Below are 21,915 nucleotides of genomic sequence, written 5' to 3' on the forward strand. Positions count from 1 at the left end.
CGATCTCAAAGCAAGAAATTGTTTTCGTTAGTGGCAGAATGTCATCTCATAGTCTTGAGATGTTTTCCATAAGACCACTAAAAGCTTATTCATTTCGTTCTTGGTTTTCCAACAACCCCGTTGTAACCTTCTTGGAAGGGTGCTTTCCGAGCTCATTTGTGGCAGAAGTTGGCATTTTCTCCTCCATTCTGTTATTCCAATGATCTATCTTCTATTCTTTCTTCCGGAGGCATTGTGATGTTGCTCTCTTCACCCATCACCTCGTTTTGTCAAGATCATGTTATTTTCTTGCTTATCCATTTAACCAGAGTGTCGTGTCCTCTTTTCAAGTTTTTTTTCATCTTATCAAGTCTTGCATCTCTTTTCAACCGGAGTGTTGTCCGAATTTGATCTTCCTTATTCCTTGTTTATCTTGTTTCAACCAGAGTGGTTCCAATTCCTTCTTGTCCATTATACTCGTCATTTATAGCTTTGCAACCTCCAAGATTCACATGGTGTTCCTTGTTTCTATTTTTCTACCGCAGTGCTCTCAATTGTGTTCAACTCTGTTGTGTTCTTTCTTTCAACTTTTCAACCTCTCAAGGTTCGTGGTTTCACTCATTGGTCGAAGAAGCAACTTAGTTTACCTCTTCGCTTCCTCTTCCGTGTCTCTCCGGTGCCATTCTAGATCTCGGGACGAGATCCTCTTGTAGTGGTGGAGTGTTGTAACGCCCCGAGACCGACGCTCCAGACAGCTTCCATGTTTTTCGTCGTTGTCATGTGTTTCGTTTGTTTGTTGCATTCATCATCGCATCATCCGCATTGCATGGGCACTTCGTTGCCGTCATTTTTCAAAACTTGCATCTCCTCGTAGTTGTTGTGTCCCCCCTTGCTTTCGCTGACCATTTCGAGATCAACATTGTTCTTCGTTTTCCCTCTTGCCTAAACCGGAGTCTCTTTACACAGTGCATCGACCCCTCGCCCGTGTCCGAGAGAGGTCTTTGCACGTTCCTCGTTTGCCATGCCGCCGTCCCGTGGGAACCCGGTAACCAGGAGCACCCCACCATCTTGCATGACACGCTCACGCCCACTTCTTGTTTGCATCGGTATCTCACTCGAGTTGTCGGATCATCGGAATGTTGTCATGGCACCATTTTCGTTATCGTTGCCGTGGCACCCCTTTTGTTCCGCCATGGTGACCAAATGCTCCCTATCATTTTAGATGTCAACGTTTTCATAAAAATTGCATAAACTTGCATATGTCATCCGCATCATGATAACAACATTTAAAATGTTTAAAATTGTGTTTGCATTAAATTGCTAAATGACATATGGGGATTTTCCGGAATTATTATTTGTTATTTCCGGCCTCATTTAAACTCGCCTAAATAGTTAGTTCAATTATGCTTCACCCCTTGCCATGTTTAACAACATTTAATATTGTTTGGTAGCTTAACGAGATTGAACTAAATATGTCAATGTGGTGTTTTGTCAATATGCAACTCGTTGCAAATTGAGCTCCACTTAACTTGTAGAATTGTTTGTGCACTTTTCCATGCCATGCCTCATTAAATCGGACATGCATCATACTTGATTGTGCATCATGCCATGTGTATGCTTGTGTGTTTACCATATTGTTTGCTTCTCTCCGGTTTGCTTCTCTCGTTAGCTTCGGTTTCGTTTCGGAGTTGTGAGGATTCGTTTGACTGCGTCTGTTTGTCTTCTTCATGGACTCGTTCTTCTTCCTATGGGGATTTCAGGCAAGATGACTATTACCCTCGATATCACTTCTATCTTTGCTTGCTAGTTGCTCCGTTCTATCGCTATGTTGCGCTACCTATCACTTGTTTACCATGCCTCCCATATTGCCATGTCAGCCTCTAACCTTTTTCACCCTTCCTAGCAAACCGTTGTTTGGCTATGTTACCACCTTTGCCAAGCCCATCTTATAGCGTTGTTAGTTGCAGGTGAAGTTGAACATTTCTCCATGGTGGACAGGATTAAGATTGGGATATCACAATATCTCTTATATTATTAATGCATCTATATATTTGGTAAAGGGTGGAAGACTCGGCCTTTTGCCTGGTGTTTTGTTCCACTCTTGCCGCCCTAGTTTCCGTCATACCGGTGTTATGTTCCAGGATTTTGCGTTCCTTACGCGGTTGGGTGATTTATGGGACCCCCTTGACAGTTCGCTTTGAATAAAACTCCTCCAGCAAGGCCCAACCTTGGTTTTAACATTTGCCACCTAAGCCTTTTTCCCTTGGGTTCTGCAGAATCAAGGGTCATCTTTATTTTACCCCCCCCCCTGCGGGCCAGTGCTCGTCGTGAGTGTTGGTCCAACCTGTCAACCGCCGGTGGCCACCAGGGGCAACTCTGGGCTGGCCTACCGGAAGTTTGGACAATCCGGTGTGCCCTGAGAACAAGATATGTGCAACTCCTATCGGGATTTGTCGGCACAGCGGGAGGCTTTGCTGGTCTTGTTTTACCATTGTCGAAATGTCTTGTAAACCGGGATTCCGAGTCTGATCGGGTCTTCCTGGGAGAAGGTATATCCTTCGTTGATCGCGAGAGCTTATCATGGGCTAAGTTGGGACACCCCTGCAGGGTATAATCTTTCGAAAGCCGTGCCTACGGTTATAGGCAGATGGGAATTTGTTAATGTCCGGTTGTAGAGAACTTGACACTTGACCTCTTTAAAATGCATCAACCGCGTGTGTAGCCATGATGGTCTCTTTTCGGCGGAGTCCGGGAAGTGAACACGGTTTTGGGTTATGTTTGACGTAAGTAGGAGTTCAGGATCACTTCTTGATCATTGCTAGTTCACGACCGTTCCGTTTGCTCTCTTCTCGCTCTTATTTACGTATGTTAGCCACCATATTTGCTTAGTGCTTGCTGCAACTCCACCTCATTACCACTTCCTACCCATAAGCTTAAATAGTCTTGATCTCGTGGGTTTTGAGATTGCTGAGTCCTCGTGACTCACCAAATACTATCACAATAGTTGCAGGTGCCGATGATACCAGTGCAGGTGATGCAACCGAGCTCAAATGGGAGCTCAACGAAGACCTTGGTCGTTGCTATGTATCATTCAATGTTGATCAGTAGTGGAGCCCAGTTGGGACGATCGGGGACCTAGCAGCTGGGTTATCTTCTTTTCTTGTGGCTTCGTTCGTAGTCGGACTATGTGTGTACTCTGATTGATGTATGAATTATATGTTTATTGTGTGAAGTGGCGATTGTAAGCCAACTCTTTATCCCATTCTTGTTCACTACATGGGATTGTGTGAAGATGACCCTTCTTGAGACAAAACCACAATGCGGTTATGCCTCTAAGTCGTGCTTCGACACGTGGGAGATATAGCCGCATCGTGGGTGTTACACTGTGCTGCCGTCGCCATCCAACCGATGGGACGCCTGGAGACCGACCAACCCGCCCACCTGCCATTGTCGTTGCGCCTCCACCCCCACTAGCCATGGCCATGGAAGAGGCGGAATCCCGCAGCTCGTGCCGCCTGGGCCTATATCTGACTGCACGCCGACAGAGCCCACCGCGCCTCAGCCCCTTCACGCCGCCACCTGTAGCCCGCGTCTCCCCCGCCGCCACCCGCGCTGGTAGCGCTTAGCCCACCAGCACGTCAACGCGGCAGCGAGGGGAGGAAGGCGCGAGGAGGGGCCACGGGTCGGCGCTCGCGGGAGCGTCATCGGGGGGGGGGGGAGCTAATCAGTGGAATATCAGTAATTCTTATCTTATCATCTCCTTTTTCGCTTAACTGTATACTCCCTCTGTTTCAAAAATAGATGACTCAATTTTATACTAACTTTATATTAAAATTAGTACAAAGTTGAGTCATCTATTTAGGCAGGGGCGTGCCCACATTCAGCTTCCCGGGTGCACAGGACATCGGGTGTAAAATTGTTTCCTTGGTAATTTTGTTTTAGTGTAGGGTGTGACACCCTGTTTTTAGATGTTAAGTATGTGTGATTTTACACTGTTCTCTCTAGGTCCGCCCCTATATTTAGAGCATCTCCAGCTGTTCGGCCCCCCGGGGCGCCGAAAAAGAGCGGCCTGGGGGCGAGCCGGCACTAGTTCGGCCCCTGGGGTTCGTTTCTCTCCAGCCACGCGCCCAGGTACCGCCCCCGAAGGCGCTCCATATTCGAAATCCATCATTCCCTCTCAAAGAAACAACAAACTGGCGATCCTCGCAATAGTTCGGCGATTCATGGTGCCACAGTTCGGCGATCAAATGTAGTTCGACGTACAAAAAAGGAAGGACGTGGAAGGCATCAGGCGCCAAGCTCAACCTCCGGTGGCATCATCGTCGGCATACGCAGGCTGGGAGGAGTCGACGCGGCATCCGGGCTGTTCGGCGCACCTTCCGGGCTGTTCTGCACGGCAGAGGCATCGACGTCGGTGGGGCTGGGTGTTGCGGAGGCATTGTCATCAGCTGCCGGGCTGGGCAGCGGCGTCAGCGTCGCCGGTATCTAGTCCAGGATGAGGCCGCGATTGGCCAAGAACCACGCCTTGAGCTTCTCGTCGCCGCTCTGGAGCATGTCTGCGCCGCCCATCAAAAAGGTGAGGTCGTTGTTCCTCTTCTTGGCGTCTTGAGCTTTGAGCTTCGCGGCGGCGCTGGTCCGGAGCAAGTCCAGTTTGACGGCGTTGTTCGTCATCAAAACAGCCCACCTCGCCTCGGTTTTCTCTTCTTGCTCGGCGGCCCTGGTCTTAGCGTCGACGAGGCAGTGTTCAATGGACTCTTGCACGCGCGCGGCAGCCGGCTCGGGATATTTCGCCTTCTTGGCACCATTGTTGCCGTCCGGGCGCCCGTCAGTCGTGCCCGCAGTCAGTGCATTCGGTTTGTACGTCTCTTTGGCCTTGGCGAGGGTGCGTCGGACGGCCGCCCATTTCTCGCACTTGTCGATCCGCTTGAAGACGTGGAGGTACTTGAAGTCTGCGTCGCTGTTGTCGTCATAGAACATGGCGAACATGCGTAGCAGCTGCGCCGAAGAAAGGACATTGGTCGGCACCAGAGCTCGCGCCAGAGCGCGAGCTAGGGCGCGTACAAGGCGAAAGAACGCTCTCGGGGCGAAAGAACGGCATGCGATACCTGATCCTTGAGGCTGGTGCCGCTCCCCGGGCGAGCCGCGACCTCCTCAACGATCCCATGCCATTTGTTGCATGCCATTTGGATGAGCGACCAATGGTTCGCCATCCCCTTCGACCCCCGCTTCATGTGCATGCCTTTAAAGTAGGGGTCGACGAGTTTCCGCTCGTCGAACTCGGCCTTGATGCGGTCCCAATACGTCTCGATGCTCTGATTCATGCCGGTGACCGGGTCAAGGCAGACGATCTTCCGCGCTTCGGCGAGGCACTCCTCTTCCTTGGACGCCCATTTGATGCGTGGCTCACCGGACTTGGCCGTCGTCTTCTTCTTCTTCTTCTTCTTCTTCTTCTTCTTCTTCTTCTTCTTCTTCTTCTTGCCTTTCCTCGTCGGCGCCGGCTCCTCCTCCTCTTCTTCCTCCTCCTCTGGCTTTTGCTTGCCGTAGTCGACCTCACCGTCCATGTCAGCGAGGCCAATCGAGCCGTCCTGCATAGTGAATCTGAGGGAGGCGGCGGCGGTAGCCGAGCCGGTTGCGATGATGTCGTCCATGTCAGCCTCCGACGTGTCGGCGTCACCGAGATGCGACGAGGATGAGGCATGCGAGTAGAGGCCGCGGCGAAGAGGGGGCGTCGGTGAGGCTGCATAGTCCGGTGGTGAGTACGTGTAAGGCGGGTACTGCAGGCCAGTGAACGCGGGCGAGGGCGTGCGCTGGGCAGGGCGCCCGTGGGGGAAGGTGATGTTGGGGTTGAAACCACCATGGGCGTCACCATCGACATAGCCCGGCGACGGCGTGCTCCATGGGTGCGGCGACGATGAGAACCCGGCCGGAGAGCCGACACTTTGCTGGCTCCAGGACGCGTACGGGTGCCCACCGGTTGGATTTGTCATTGCCGCGCGTGCCACCTCTGCCTTTTCAGCGGCACGCTCCGCCGTCGTCGTCGCCGCAACTTACGCTTCTTTTTCCCTCGCCTTCTTGGCCCTGTTGCACGTGTCGGCGATGACGGCCTCCCGACGCTCCACATCCGCCTTCCACTCGGCGTTGGTCATGCCGGGGGGTTTGGAGAGCGGAGCCCTCGGCTTCCTTTGCTTCGACTGGGCGGCGGCGGCGGTGGGATCCGTCGCGGCGCGCGGCATCATGTACTTCTTCGGCGGCATGGCCGGCAGAAGGACGGGGAGGAGGCGGGGGGTTGGCGGGAGGAATGGAGAAGAGAGGGGTAAACGCGGGAGGAAACGGCGGGAAAAGGGCTTCCAGTCGCCGACAGAGCGGCCCCACGCTGCTTTTCGCTTGTGCCGGCGCGCCCAGGCGACACCCGGCCATTTGGGTTCGGTGCGGAATCGCCAGCTCTGGATTTCTTCCAAACCGGCGCTAAACGAGATCATGGGGGCGTGACTGAGCCGGTTTTCGGCCACTGGCGCTAAAAAATCGCTTTGAAAGGGTCTGTTGGGGGCACGACTGGAGATGCTCTTAGGGAGTACTTGTGTAAAACACCCTGGCTGGCCATCATGGAAGAATATTTACCTACGCAAAACCAAGCATCATTGAGCCAGCTGAAAAAAAGTTAAGCATCGTTGTACCGACGATGCAAGTCCAACACGATATTATCATCATGCGGCCGTATAAACAAACCTGTCAAGAAAGAAAAGCTGCCAAACCAAGATCCCAAACATATAGGGAGTGTCACCCGCCACTGTCAACCGTATCGCCGGACCACGACGACTTCCTGTCGATCTCCCACGTCCTAGGACATCGTCGCCGGCGGTGAACCAGTATAGTTAAATCATCAGTGGTTTCTGCTGGATTCGACTTGGGGCGTGACGCACGCAGATGCCAAAGAGTATCTAACTTGTCGCCACCTTTTCCTGCTGCTGCAAGTCGAATCGCTAGTGCGGCGTATGTAGGCTGGTTGCAATGGGGAGTATCATATCAACGCATATGATACTAGTGTATGATAGTACTGTCCTAATGCATAGTATTATATATGGAATGTGATATTTGGCACAACGTGTGCCATATAGCAAAAGTACCACACACCTTCTTCCTCTCTCTAATTACATGCATGCATGTATTAAGATGACTCACATTCACGCGCATTTCTTCTTTTAATTACATGCATGCACTACAAGACAAAAAAGCTGATGTCATCCTAGATTCTTATTACTCTGAGAATTTAAAATGTTTTGTAGCTCAAACCGTCGGTCCGATGCTAAAACCGTTTTCACGTAAAAAATTCGTCACGACGAGATCTTCGAAACTAGATCCCATATTGGTATGTTTCGACGAAAAAAAATTCGGGCCAAAAGTTACCATGCCTCACCTACATATGTTATCATGTTTGTGGTGTGCAAATTACCGTGCTATTTTCATATAATTATCGGGGGCATAAAAATGGTTCTCCTACCCTTCTCCACTTGCACATGCATGTACGCATTAGAGGACAAAGTCATCTACATTTTCCTAATTTCAAAACTTCAAAATATTTTGTAGATCAATCCGTCGGTTCAATGTAAAAATTGTTTTCACATAAAAGATTCATAGCATTGAGATCTTTGAAACTAAATCCCATGTTGGTATGTTTCGACGGCTTTTTGGATCAAAAGTTATCACGTTTAGGTTACATAAGTTACCACGTCTGTGGTGTGCAAGTTACCTTGGTATTTTGATGTAAGTTACCGAGGCCATAAAGATGGTCCTCCCACCTTTTTATCACATGCACATGAATGTACACACTAGAGAACCGGAAAGCTGATGTCATCCTAAATTCTTCTTATTTCGAAAATTCAAATATTTGGTAGCTCAAATCATTGGTCTGTTGCAAAAATCATTTTCACATAAAAGATTTGACGTGATGAGATCTTCAAAACTAGATCTGATGTTGGTATGGTTCGGCAATTTTCCTGGGCCAAAAGTTACCACATCTGGGCAACATAAGTTACGACGTATGTGGTGTGCAACTTAGTGTGGTATTTCCACATAAATTATATAAGTTACCATGCCCGTGGTATGCAAGTTATCGTGGTATTTTCACACAACTTATTGAGGGTTATGTTTTTCAATAATTTTGCCCCCTTGGTCAATGTTACCACGGTGTTGTTTAAGTTATTAGGTATGCAGTATGTATATGGCCATTTACTTTTGACATAAGTTATCCGAGGGTATGTTTTTCAACAAATTTTCAAACCTTGATAAAAGTTATTGTGGTATTTGTACATAAGTTAACAGTATGTAGTTCATATATTACCATGCTATTTTCACATAACTTACCGAGGGTATGCTTTTCAATAACTTTTCCCCCTTCTTGGTCAAAATTACCCCCGTGTTTTTACGTAAGTTATCGGGTATGCGGCTTGTATATTACCCCTCACATAAGTTACGGAGGGTACGTAAGTTATCGGGTATGTGATTCGTATATTACCATGTTACTTTCGCACAAGTTATCCGGGATATGTTTTCAACAACCTTTTTGCCCCAGGTTCAAAGTTACCACGTTGTTTGTACGTAAATTATCATGTATGCGGTGCATAATTTATCATGATATTTCCGCAAAAGTTATGGCGGTATGTTTCAATAACTTGTTTTCCCACGGGTCAAAGTTACCATGGTATTTGTACGTAAATTATCGTGTATGCAGTGCATAAATTGTCATGGTATTCGCCACAGTTACCAGGGTTATGTTTTGATAACCTATTTCCCCATGGGTCAAAGTTACCACGGTGTTTGTATGAAAGTTATTGGATATGCATTGGGCAAATTATCATGTTGTTGTGCAAAAGTTACCAAGGGTATGTTTCAATAATTTTGTTTCCACATGTCAAATATACAATGGTGTTTGTGAGTAAATTATCGGGTATGAAGTGCATAAATTAGCATGTTATTTATACATTAGTTACCGGTGTATTTTTCTTTAGAAAATTCCTCAGAAGTAAAGCTTACCATGGTATTGCAAGTAAGTTATCAGGTTGGTGCTCCATAAATTACCATCATATACACATAAAAGTTGCCGGGGATGTTTCAACACCTTTTTTTCCTTGGTCCAAAAAGTTATCAGGTCTGGGTTGCATAAGTTACCGCATCTGCGCTATGTAAGTTACCATGATGTTTACACAGATATTACTGGGCTTGAAAACCTGAACCTTTTTCATCGTTTCAATAGATTTTTGGGTCAAAAGTTATCGTCCAATATTGCCAAAAGTTACCAATATTGTGCATATGTTGTTATCGACAAAGACATCGTTTGGGTTACCAGACTACTCATATGTTGTTATCAATTTTAAAACTAAAATCTTGCCGCAAACTCTAATTAACCACATGATTACATGACTACGAGCAGTCATGTATGTTATACCAACTACCAAATCATCAAATATTTGAATTTAGACAACTCATTCATCACAAAAAATAAATCAAAAGCACTTCATTGAAATGTAGTACCACTTGTCGCTGAAATTTAGAAGCATGAAGAATTTAAACTCAAAATCTAGAGAAGCGGCAAAAAACATTGCCATCCTTCCACGATGCGGATTTCATAAGAGATAAACTGCCACTTGTCATTGAAACTCAGAAGCTCTTATACACTAAATCACACATCTATTTAACAAACAAAAAGTAAACAAAGCATGTTGGCGTAAACAGTAAACCAAATGGATTAGCATCGTGCATTGGATTGATTATACACCGAACGAGAACACAAATTGCAAAATCACAAAAGAAGCAAGCAGATGACGACTGAAGTTTTCAATGCCATTTCATTCCAGTATCAGACTACATAGCACAAGGCGATAACCGTATCAACATCCAACAAACAGAAGCAATAAGTATACAATTAGACCGTCAGACACGACCTAGTAGTATGACTGACAGTGACCTAATAGCCCTCCTTGAATGTTGATATCGACTCTATATTATCAATCTATTTACGTAGAAGTTATCGTGGGCATATTTTCAGCAACTTTTTAGTTATTATGGATGCGGTGAGTATATTATCATGGTATTTACATAGAACTTGCAGGATATATTTTCAAACAAATTTTTATCCCAGGTCAAAAGTTACCATGGTATTTGAACGTATATTATCAACTCTGTGGTGTGTAAGTTCTTATGCTATTGTACCAAAAAAGTTACCAGGGTTAAGTTTTTCAACAACCTTTTTCCCAAGTCAAAGTTGTCGTGGTATTTACGTGTAAGTCATCAAGCCTTTGGTGTGTATATTACCACACCATTTATACAAAAGTTATCGGAGGTATGTTCTTTACTTTTTTTTCATCCGGGCCAAAGGTTATGGTTATGGTTTTTCGTTTCCATTGCTGACAAAGAGGAACATGATCACACTCCAACAACTTTTCCTCAACAACATCACTACTGAATCCTTTTTCTTCTGACAAGCTTAAACTTTGTACGTTGTTGCATTCCATTGCTACAAACTTAATTTATTTCTTTGCGATGGCATGACTAACTTAATTACAAGTGACAGTTTGTTCTATCTTATACCGAATGAAAAAACAATTGTTTTAAGACGACGCATATGGATGGTATTCTATTGTAGCACATCAGAAACTGTCAGGGCAGTGTCTGAATATATGAGATTCAACACTTGATCGGAATTCAGTTACCACTTTGCCGTGGGGAAATGACCAGGTCCACGTCCATTGAAGATCGTACGGCGACTAAGCTTCCGGATGTCGCTCCTTACTTGGTTCCACAAGCTTCTGTATTGCACCAAAGTTCTGTTTTTTCACTCCCCAGAACTAACTACTTGTTGTATGAATTCGTCATTAGCTGTAGATGTTCGTCAGTTCACTTCAGTTCCCTAAACCTGGCAGAAGCACGAACACCTGCTCACCAACAAGTGATACTAGCAAATAACAAAGTGTCTATTAGATCAGATCGTGACAGGATACACTTTGAACACGAGAGCAACAGCAGCAACATCGATACAACATGAGAATTTGTTTGTGCAGCATACACATGGATAGACAAGGTGAAAGAAGTTGGCTCGGAGTTGCAAGATCCAACCGCCACCTGCAGCACTTGTGCGATGACGAAGTTGAAGAGGATCTCCATGAAGCCGTATCACGGCGGGCTTGGCCAGCGCGGAGAAGAAGGTCTGCTCGGCGGCGCCGGCCTCGGGCCAGAGCTGCTCGATCTTGAGGACCGACTTCTCTGACTCCGCCAATTCATAGGACGTGCAGAGATAAGACACCGCGGAGCAGAGCTTGCCGACGGCGCTCTCCACTGTTGCCAGCACGATGACACTGGTCGGGTGGCCAGTGGTGTCCGGGGATGGCGAGTTGATCTTTGAACGTAGGCGCTGGGCTTTCCATCCTCACTAGCGGCGAGGTGATCTTGTCCGGGGATGGCGAGTTGTTCCGGGTTCTGCTCTCCCTAGCAGCGATGAGGCACTTGATCTGCGGGCAACTCCACGGACGGGCGCGGACCTGCGGATGATAAGGCGAGAGAAGGGGCGCTGCACGATTGGATCGAGGCCAGGATCGAACAGAAGTGGATGCGCTCGGTAGTTTTAGCAATATGATCTGGTGTGGCAGTTTTGCAATCTGCAACACGGTTGCCATATACGTATTCCGATTATATATTACTATCATATAATATCTATTTATTGTCATGCATGACACATAATAGTATAACATTTATTATGATATGGTATCATGATATGATATTCGACCTTCTCTTTCTTTATTTAATTCTATGACACATCATCAAAATTGTCTAGTTGGTATGCATGATACTTGCTATGATGCTACTATCACAACCAGCCTTACCTCAATGTTCGGACCGTGCTATCCTATCTGGTGCATGTCGGAATCTAACTGGCTTGCTTCTAGATATGGTCTTCTACTCGGCGTATACGTATCTATAGTCGTGTTCCAAAACCGGGAGAGGTTTCCGTTTTAAGCATTCCTTCTTGACTCGTCAAACTTGTGTCCTTTCACATCTCTTATAGGGTGGAAAAAATTCTGGTCTAGGTGAAGGACCCAGGTTCAGTAAATTGTTCTATGGTTCAGGGCCTAAAGAAAGCCAGGTTCAGCAAAGCATTTTCCAGATGAAATTGAGAATGGACTCATAAGTTCATGATCATGCATGTGACGCCTTTGCAGCTAGGCTGAAGATTAATCTGATATACTATATTGCACAAGAGTAGACCTGGAGCCTCAGCTGACACTGATAATAGCATATTTAAAAAGTGAGATTGAGCAAGGCACAACACGCAGCAAGTTGAGTTGGTTTTGGTGTTCTACTGTACATATAATATGCACTGACCAAGAGGCCAAGAACCCTAGACATGTCCAGATATTTGGGGCGTGTCGAGATGCAAACTTCAGTGCGTGACTGACGGAGTGACACCTATGGCCAAAGGAAAAGCAGAAATTATTGTTAGGAGCTCTTTAGCCTTTACCACACCATCATCTCCTCTCTTGCCACCGATCGAACTGCGCGCACGAGGATCCACTACTGCTCCCGCTGTCGGCGTCCAGGTGCAGCTGGCCCCGGCCGGCAGTGCAATCATCAGGCATAAGGGTTGAGAACTCCTTTTGGACGACTCCTGCTAGAGAACTTCTGGATCGATGCATGACTCTGCTAGGGCATGTATTTGAAGCGGGATCTATCAATTGTTAGGCAACAGCTGGTTCGGAGATGCCATCTCCATCACTCCTTGCTCTTTCCGCCATGGACGCCACTTGGAGCTTCCTCCCTTTTGTCTCTGCCTCGAGATGGACGTGGCTTTCCGGAGCCGCGCGCTCGCCATAATAATGTACTCCCTCCGTCTCATAATGTAAAATGTTTTTTAATACTATATTGGTGTCAAAAAAACGCCTTACATTATGGGACGGAAGAAATACATACGTATATTTTTCTAAGAGGATTGTGCTGGTGCATACGTGACACTGCCACTACTGTCCATGCACTCCTAAAGAAAGGTCACCCTCACCCGGGAGTGCATTTTCTACCATACACGGTATATACCGTGCATTCAGGATCTGCCATTTAATTATTTCAGGGTCCTAAAGAAATCACAATGTATACTAACCTGCTGTACGTCTCACTTTTCTCCACCTTTCTATCACAAGGTCAGTTTGAGTGTGTCAGCCTTCTTTAAATAGTGTCCTTCCGTTTGGATGCCTCCCCCTCATTGCAACTCTAACCCAAAAATATATTTTCTCTTTCTGTTTAACGATTTAGATGCTTGATATCTTCTAAAATAAAATTTTGTGTTATATTCTACTCCCTCCGTCCGGAAATACTTGTCATTGAAATGAATCTATCTAGATGTATTTTAACTCTAGATACATCCATTTTCATCCATTTATGCGACAAGTATTTCTGGACGGAGGGAGTATTTGGACAAATATGTTTATATCGACTAGATATTTTGAACAAGACCTATAGAAAACTGATCTATGGAAAACTCGATGAAACTTGGTACATACACTAGTTTTTTACAGTTTCGTAAGGTCTCTCAACGTTTCATATTTGAATTTTAAAATTTATGAAAGTATATTCAAGAGTGATCTTATTTCAGCGTTCACTTCACAAGGAACATAAATATGCAAATGTATCATAAATCAAACTTACGGTTCAAAAGATAAAATAAATTTAAATTTTAGAATCATATGAAAAAAAAACCTGAGTAAGAGGAGAGATATCGCAGGTAATAACTGCAGGGAAAAGTTGTCAGGAGAAATAGTGACTGATTCGTATGACATAAACTAATAGAACAAGGGGTCATAAATTGAAGTTAACTAAGCAACACAACGACCAGATGCATGCATGAAACCGAATCTCAAAGATAACCAGTGGCTGATACATGCACGGTATATACCATGCACGAGAGAATGTCTTTTCTCACCCTCACCCTCACCCGGCAGAGCGATCCATCATCACTCAGGTCCATGAATTAGTTCCACAAGCATATTCTGCGTCGTTCTTTAGCGATCAGAAAGGAACATACATCACTCTTTTCCTCTCGCAACCTGAAAACCCTCTCGGGCGACTAGGGTTTCGCGGTGGACTCGACGACGGCCGCCAGATCTGATCGGCGGGCCGCATCCAACAATCCGGCGAGGGATGGAGACGGCGTCTGCGAGCGCAAGCAAGGGGACGACGCCCGAGTCCCCTCGGACGGCTAGGGCAAAGCTCGAAGAAGCACTTGGCAAGTTGGGTATCACCGAGGAAGAGGCTACGCCTCTGATCATCGATGATGCAGTTGAGGGCCAGCCGAGGAAGTGGTTGATCGCAGGCAAGGTACTTCATCGCCAGATGCTCCATATTCACATGATCACCAACGCTCTTCGGCCGGCATGGGGTAACCCAAAAAGACTACAATTCAGATCCATGGGAGATAACACTTTCGTGGCAGAGTTAGATTCTCAAAGAGATCAAGACAGAATTTGGATGGGATCGCCATGGCATATTAGCAAGCATGCTGTCATATTGGCAGAATTTGAGGATCACGTGAGGCCGATGAGGTTTCGTTTGATCGCCTCCACATGTGGATCAGAGTGCCTAATCTGGCGTATAATCTCAGGAACGAGGCATGGGGCAAGCTGATTGCGCAACAGATTGACAAGAATGCTTCAATGGTCCAGTTTGATCATGTGGGTGGATTCTTGAGAGCAAGGGTTTCAATAGATGTCAATAAACCTCTTCGGAGGTGGATCTTAATCAACTCGGCCAAGAGGAAGAAGGAAGAGGCTTATGATATTCAGTATGAACATGTGCCCCACTTCTGTTTCTCTTGCGGCCGCCTGGGGCACAATGATGCCTTCTGCCCCACTCCGGGGCCAAGGGACAAGAATGGTGAACTTCCTTTTGGAGTGAAGCTGAGGACACCTGAGGAGAGGAAGAAACCTTCATCCGGGGAATATGAACAGTCCTCGGGCGCGAGCATCAGGCGCGAATCAAAAACTCAAGCAACGCGGCGGACCCTCCAGAGGTGACCTCCCCTGCCAAAAATTGGTCACAAGGAAAACGTAAAGAGGCACCTCAAAAGGTTTGCCGCCCGATTGTGCAGACCCTCCTCGGGAGAGGTGGACCATGAAGAGGAAGGTGAGGAGGGTGTGAGGGAGAGGGAAACCAAGAAAAAGAAACCAACACCTGAGAATTCGGCAGCCTCTGTAGGACAGGGCTGCCCATCCCAATGAGTATCCTCAGTTGGAATTGCCGGGGGCATGTGAACCCCGAGGCAATTCGAGAGCTTCGCAATGTGGTGAAGCAAGAAGGGCCCATCCTCGTCTTTGTCATGGAAACAAAGATGAGTGCTACAAGGGTGGAAAACCTGAAGTTCAGTTTAGGTTTTGATGGATGCTTTGCGGTGGACAGTGTGGGGTTGAGCGGAGGCATCGGACTTTTTTGGTCCAAGGATGTATCTGTCAGCCTAACAAATTACAGTACCGGCCACATTGATGTTGTGGTGCGGAAACGGATTCAAGGCGCAACGGAGTGGAGATTCACTGGATTCTATGGAGCGCCAAGAGCTGGTGATCACCACAACAGCTGGCGACTTTTACGTACCCTGCTCACATCCCCTCATGGAGCATGGGTTTGCAAGGGAGACTTTAACGAAACCCTGTATGGGGAGGAACACTTCAGCCGGTCAGCCCGGCCAGAATGGCAAATGAGAGCGTTTTGTGAAGTGATCGAAGAGTGTGCCTTCCAAGACCTGGGATGGACAAGTGTTCCTTACACTTGGGATAATCGACAGGCAGGAGCAGCTAACGTTAAAGCCCGTATCAACCGCGCCTTAGCCAATGAGGCTTTCCGGCAAATGTACGGACACACCCAAGTTCGTCACATCAGTACAGCGAAGTCAGACCACTGCTTTGTCAACCTAGTGTTCTTGGAGCAGCGGGGGAATGAAAGTTCTAGAGGGGTACGACCTTTTCGCTATGAAAAGGTTTGGAAAACGGACCACGAGTATGAAACAGTGGTGGCGGAGTGTTGGAAGGGCCAGCACCGTGAACCTGATCTGCAAGGAATTCTGGATTCTTTGAAAGCAATGCAAGGAAGGCTTGCACCTTGGGGGCAGAAAGAATTCGGCTGCCTTGCAAGGACAGTTTGGAAGCTCCGACAACGGTTGGAAAAACTACGTAAACAATCTGTAGGGTGAGGACCCTCTGATGAGGAGAAGAGCACAATGTTGAAATTAAGGGAAGCCCTACGGCAGGAGGAGATCTGGCTGCGGCAGCGGTCACGCGTGCTGTGGCTAAGAGATGGTGACCGCAACACCGATTATTTTCAAGCCCAAGCAAAGCAGAGACAGAGGATGAATAAAATCATGGGTCTTCGGAGAGCAGACGGATCGGTTTACGTGAATGCACAAGAGGATAAGGCGGAAATTATGGATTTCTACCAACAGCTTTATACATCGCTGGGTATCTCTGATCCCAGCGAGCTATTATCACATGTACCTACCCGCGTCACGTCGGGCATGGATCTGGCAATGGACAAGCCTTTCGAACCGGCCGAGGTGCATAAGGCTTTGTTTCAGATGCATCCATCAAAGGCACCAGGAGTTGATGGATTCATAGCTGGTTTCTTCCAGAAGCATTGGAAACTTCTTGGCGATGAGGTGACCACTGCGGTTCTGGGATTTTTGAATGGTGGGGAGTTACCAGTGGGCTTGAATGACACCTCGATCACACTAATCCCTAAGGTGCGGAACCCACAAAGTATCTCACAGTATTGACCTATCTTGTTATGCCCGGTTCTGTACAAGTTGGCTGTCAAGGTCATCATCAACAGGATGCGGGATTTCATGGACGAGCTCATTAGCGAGGAGCAAAGCGCTTTCGTCCCCGGATGCCTCATTACTGACAACGTTCTGGTTGCTTTCGAAAGCATCCATGCCATGCGACGAAGGAGGAAGGGGAAGAACTACTCTTGCGCAATCAAACTTGATATGATGAAAGCGTACGACTGAGTCGAATGGAGTTATTTGGAGGCTATTCTATCCAAGATTGGTTTTGGCGCAGACCTTGTCAGACTTGTTATGAAGTGCATAACATCAGTGCGTTTCTCAGTACGCGTTAATGGAGAACTATTGCCCTTCTTCAACCCATCTCGGGGTTTGCGGCAGGGCTGCCCGATGTCGCCGTTTCTTTTTCTACTCTGTGCAAAAGGCCTTTCTTCCTTGCTCAAATATTATGGCACAGTGGATAGAGGGATACGAGTCAACTTTCATGCCCCTTGGGTAAACCATCTGCTCTTTGCAGATGACAGCCTCATTTTCATGAAGGCTGATACAAAGAGTGCGAACAGATTGAATGTGATCTTGCGCATCTATGGTATTGCCTCTGGTCAGTGTGTCAATAGAGAGAAGAGTATTATCTTCTTCAGTCCAAATACCCCACTCGATCAGCGACAGATGATCAAGACCACTCTTGATGTACATGCTGAGACTTTCAGCGAGCGTTATCTTGGGCTCCCAACAGCAGTGGGTAGGATCACCAACGGCACATTCCAACATATACGGGAAAGATCAAGAAGTTGTATGCAGGGATGGTCAGAGAGATTGTTTGCGTGTGCGGGAAGGGAAACTCTGATTAAAACCATCGTGCAAGCCATCCCCACATTTAGCATGAGTGTTTTCCTGCTGACAAAGAAGGTATGCAAGAGCTTGACTTCTTGCATGGCCAAGTTCTGGTGGAGCATATCCATTGACAAACGGGCTTTACACCTGGATATCATGGAAGAAGCTCGCAACACCTAAGTGCAAAGGAGGAATGGGTTTCCGGGACCTCCATCTATTCAACTTAGCAATGCTTGGCAAACAAGGCTGGCGGCTTATGACAAATCCAAACACCTTGTGTGGCCGAGTTCTAGAAGGAAAATATTACCACAATTCTAATTTTATGCAGGCTTCAGCACCGGGCTCCTCCTCGGCCACTTGGAGGGCGATCATCGCCGGGTGGGAAGCGCTGCGAACGGGGCTCATCTTGCGGGTCGGCGACAGATCTTCTATATCCATGTGGTCTGACCCATGGGTGCCCGGCATAGCCAATTTTATTCCCACCCCCAGGATATCAGATTTGGTGTCAAAGGTCAGTGAACTTATTGACACGGACAACTGGACATGGCGGCGGGATCTTATTCAAGAATCATTCCAGCCATCCGATGCAGTAGCAATTTTGAACATCCCCTTGAGAACCGGCGGTGGTGAGGACTTTCTAGCATGGGCACATGAAGTTTCACGCAACTATACCGTTAAATCGGTGTACCGAGCTCTAGTGACTCACAACGAGCGTCAAGCTCAAGAGGAAGGGCAGGATATCGGAACTCCAATCGATGAGCAACAGGTATGGAACAAGCTGTGGAAATTGAAGGTGTTTCCCAAGGTTAGGGTGTTTTATTGGCGGGTATTGAGAGGCATTCTACCTGATGAATGTACTATGCTACATCGACACTTGCGAGAACAAGGAACCTGCAAGCTCTGCTTGGCTCATGATGAGGACTTGGAACATGCTCTACTAGGTGCAGCCATGCAAAGCAATTTTGGGAAGAGGCCGAGCAGTTGTTCAACTTCGACATGCCCACACTCCAACCCCTCACCTGGGCTAAGGATGTCATCTGCAACGACACACTCACCACCAGGGATCGATCGATACTAGTCTCAGTGATGTGGTCTATATGGCACTCAAGAAACAAGCCGACTCATGGTGAGGACAGACTTGATCCGGCGAGCTCGGTTCGCCGCACGAGGGAGACACTAGCGTTCCTGGACATTCTCCGGCAGCAGGCGCTAATGCTTCTGGGACACGATTGGCGCCCTCCAGACCCAGGATTCGTCAAGATCAACACGGATGCAGCCATAAATCTTGATGGCGGCAAGGGTGGTGCAGGAGGCGTCACTCGTTCCTCGACCGCCTTCCAAGGAGCGTGGAGCAAGCCCTATCTTGGGGTAACAGATTCCCTCATAGCTGAAGCCTTGGCGGTGCGGGATGGTGTGATCTTCGCTCAATTGAGGGGCTTCAAAAACGTCATCATGGAGACGAACTCTTTGGAGGTTTTAAACCTCTGGGCTACTCGCCACGACTCCCGTTCGGTCGTGGCTCCTATTCTGTTAGATATTGAAGAGCTTACCACTAGTTTTCCATCTTTTGATATTTGTCATGTTGTAAGATCAACTAATGGGCCTGCTCACATCTGTGCTAAACATGCTTGCACGATTGAGAGGACCGATAGTTGGCTCGATAACACTCCCAGATTTCTGGTCAGTTCCCTGTTGGCGGACTGCCCAGCAAATACCTTTAATCAATAAAGCTCTCTATTAGCCTAAAAAAAGGAACGTCAGACAGTTCCATAATTTGCTCTCGCTTGAAGCCGTGCATGTGCTTTGTTTTCCATGGAAAATGAGAGCTAGCTGTGTCATTATGTAGTAGTAGCAACAAAGTCATCATTTGCAGCAACATTCATGCATGCATCCCTCACCGTTACAGAGTTGCCGCCATGTCAGTTTTTAATTTCTTATTAGGGCAGATCCGCAAACCTCCCGCATTCGTCCGGACCGCACTGTCTGGACCGGGAAGCCATTTAACGTGGTCTTGTATCGGTCTACGGCGTGGTCTGGACGTGTTTTCTCCAACAAACCTTTGACAAATGTGGGGGGCTTTACGGGAGTCCAGACCGCTGTCACGCCCGCTTCTGACCACCCTGGCCCACCCAAAATCACCCACCTGTCCCTCCCGTGCTTTCCTTCTAATGCACGCGCTGCTTACCTGCATTCATGCCGACACAGAGCACGCAACGGCCGACATGGATGCCACGATGTGATCGGAAGGAGTGAGGACGGCGCTGACCGACATGACCTCGGGAGCCGCCGCTTCAATGCGGGCACAACTTCTCGAGGAACAAACTTATCTAAGGGGTATATGGGAAGTGGGAGTACATGACCATTTTTCTATTCGAGAAATTAAAGTTGGCATCTCAGGAGTACCATTTGTCCTCTTGTGCCAACCATCTTTTCCAAATTCCTCATCCAATATGTATTCCAATAAGAAATCCAAGGTAAGATCAAGCCAAAGGGGAATCTACGTACCGTTGACCCAGGAAATCAAGTATCAAAGGACCCGGGCAATAGGTTTATGACTGAACTAAAACTAGAGCAGGGAATAGCAGGATGCCTATGTTTCCAATACAGAAATCCTTAACAGAACAGAGCACAGACAATAGGGCCAGCTATTGATCTTACTTTCCCTAGCCAAGTAGTACCGAAGAAGTATCTCCGAGTTAAGGACTACCGAAGGAAAGGAAGAAAAACCAAGTGAAAGAAATAGATTGCAATGGTCTAAGATATAGTCAGTGAACAATAATTTAGATTTGATGTCGGATCGAAACAAAAATCTAAAAAGACAACCTTCGGTCGGAAAGAAAGCTAGAGGAGGGTTAGTGCTAAAATCTTCTTGTTCGGATGGTTGAGAGAGGGAGGTGTGTCCTGTGGTGGATACACCGATTGATCGAGATGCCTCAAGGCCACCAGAGGGAGAAATAACAATAGCAACGCTTACAAGGAATGCTAGGATAAGTTGGGAAGAAGGCAAACATACTGGCGACTAGATCCTTGTGGTAGATTGGAAGATACCGATATCTCTATTTCAATTTGTTGCTTGATGGTTTAAGGAAATTGTAGTGGTCCAAATCTTGCACATTTACTATGACCGGCCATCATATTAGTAAATAAACGTATTCCTAAGCTTAATGCATGAAAACAATAAGAGATTAGCTCAAGTAGTACTAAGAAAGGTGCTAACGGCAATGGGACTCCCGCAGGTAATAAGAAGCTAAAAAGATGAAGCCCATGTCTTTGAAATCCAACGATCGTAATGCCTATAAAGATGGGAAATGAAAGAGCCAAAGTAATGAGAAAAAGACTTGCCACTGTGAAGCTAAAGGGTATCTACCCTGGGGATTACAAAATAACAAAAAAAGTAAAAGTGACCTAGATGCGAGGGAAAAACTTTTGTTTCTCCAGATTTTGGCCGGTAGGAATTTTCCTCTTCTTTTTCCAACTAATATGGCTGATAGGAATTTTTCTATAATTTTTCCAACGGATATGTAGTTCGTATACTTATCTTAAAACAACGAGACCCTGGCTACCATGGAAGAATATTTGCGCAAATTCAACATGGAAATCACATATTTTTAAGATTTTCAAAATAATAAAAGAGAGAACTATGTGATAAAACATATAAAATGTCAAGCCATGGAAATTTAAATCATTGTCTATAGAACGTCACCCTACCAAAACATTTTTGTGTGTGTTTGAAAACTAATAAACGTGGCTTTGAAGCAATTTAGTTTTCATTACAGGAGTATCCAATTTGATCGCATGATCAGCATCATTTTCTCCTTTTGCCGTCCAGTACTTGTTTAAACACCACTAGACCCTGGTTCCCTAAGTAAAAAACATGACTAGACCTTGGTTCCCTAATACTCCTATAAGTAAAAAAAACACGACTAGACCCTGGCCACCACGGAATAATATTTGCCTGCGCAAAACCAAAGCATCATCGAGCCGAAAAAAACATTAAGCATCGTCGCACCTCGTCGGTGCGAAGATGCAAATCCAACAAGATATATAATCAGTTAATCATGCGGCCATATAAACAAACCCGTCCACAAAAGAAAAGCTGCCGAACCCAAGATCCGGACCAGCAGGGAGGGAGGGGAGAGTCACCCGCCACTGCCGCAACCGTATCGCCGGACCGCGACGACTTCCTACCGATCTCCCGGCGGGAACGTCGTCCATTGTCAGCGTCGAATCACTAGTTAAATCGTGAGTGGTTTCTGCTGGACTCGACTTGCGTCGTGACGCACGCAGAACGGCAG

The sequence above is a fragment of the Triticum aestivum genome, chromosome 1B, assembly GCF_018294505.1.
Source record: "Triticum aestivum cultivar Chinese Spring chromosome 1B, IWGSC CS RefSeq v2.1, whole genome shotgun sequence".
Lineage (NCBI taxonomy): Eukaryota > Viridiplantae > Streptophyta > Magnoliopsida > Poales > Poaceae > Triticum > Triticum aestivum.